Source organism: Miscanthus floridulus, chromosome 9 (assembly GCF_019320115.1).
Source record: "Miscanthus floridulus cultivar M001 chromosome 9, ASM1932011v1, whole genome shotgun sequence".
Lineage (NCBI taxonomy): Eukaryota > Viridiplantae > Streptophyta > Magnoliopsida > Poales > Poaceae > Miscanthus > Miscanthus floridulus.
Genome location: NC_089588.1, coordinates 124,886,413 through 124,887,725, shown reverse-complemented (window position 1 = coordinate 124,887,725; position 1,313 = coordinate 124,886,413). Strand labels below are relative to the sequence as shown.

Here is a 1,313-nt window from a genome sequence, read left to right as displayed (position 1 = left end):
TCAGACCTGACTATCTTAATCTTTAAATCATGCTGATTTTCAACTTCTGCTTTAAATATTTTAAATTTATCCAACGCTTCTGTTCTTTCTTTAATTGGATAAATGTAGCCAAACCGAGAGTAATCGTCTGTGAATGTTATGAATGAATCATAACCATCCACACTTTTCACAGGAAAAGGACCACATATGTCTGTGTGAATAATCTGTAGAATTCCTGCGCTTCGTTTGGCATCTTTCTTAATTTTCTTTACATACTTTCTTTTTATGCAATCTCTACATTGTTCTAACTCTGAGAGCTCTAATGGAGGAAGAATATCATTCTTAACTAGTTTTTCTATTCTCCCCCTCGAAATATGGCCTAAACGACAGTGCCATAATTTCGACAACGCATCTTGAGCTCTCTTTCGTTTTCTGTTTCCATTGTTCGATGAGGATACATTTTCATTCACATCACATACGGAATTAACATTTTCACGAAGTGATAACAAATAAAGCTCGTCTTATCGGAAGGCAAGACCAATACATTTATTATTAAACAATATCTGACATTTGCCATTTCCAAAATGGCAATCATAACCATCATGGTCCAACTTTGAAACACTAATCAAATTTCTTTGCAAAGAAGGTACATAAAGAACATCTCTAAGAATAATTATGAAGCCATCAGCAAGCTCTAACGGAAGATCACCAACGGCCTCAACATCTGCTTGTTCTCCATTTGCGACTTTAATGAAACTTTCGCTTCTTTGCAAAGTTCTCATCGAACGGAATCCCTGTAATGAATTAGCAACATGAATAGTTGCACCTGAATCAATCCACCAAGTAGATTTTGAAAACTTTACATACAAGGATTCATTTACGAACGTAATAATGTTCTCACCTTTATTCTTCATTATCATCTTTAAGAAATCAGGACAATTCTTTTTATAATGCCCCGTCTTCTTGCAGTGGAGACACTGGTCTTTAGCCACTGGGAATTGCTGGTTCTGGGACTGTTGCATGGGACCTTTTCCAAATGATTTGGAGGAAGAACTGTTATTATAGTTCTTTTTCTTATCTTTTAGGTAGTTCACAGAACCACCTTGTGAAACTTTTATTCTTTCCTCCTCCTGCACACACATGGCTATGAGCTTTTCCAAATCCCATTTTTCAGGCTGTATGTTGTAATTAACAACAAATGTGTCAAATTCTTTGGGCAAAGAAGCAAAAATCAAATGAATAAGAAACTCATCCTTGAGTGCCAAATCCATTGGTTTGAGCTTAGATGTCAGATTGCTCATTCTTAGTATGTGCTCTCTAATGCCACTGCCGCC

General features: G+C 36.3%; 1 long non-coding RNA gene across 1 annotated transcript; it reads right to left on the bottom strand.

Moving 5' to 3' along the window:
• Window positions 1-500: 500 nt before the first annotated feature.
• LOC136482866 (uncharacterized) lies at window positions 501-988 on the bottom strand. Its single transcript, XR_010765226.1, has 2 exons — window positions 881-988; window positions 501-773 (listed from the first exon to the last, which is right to left on the bottom strand). It is a non-coding gene; the product is annotated as an uncharacterized lncRNA (long non-coding RNA).
• Between the last annotated feature and the right edge of the window lie 325 nt (window positions 989-1,313).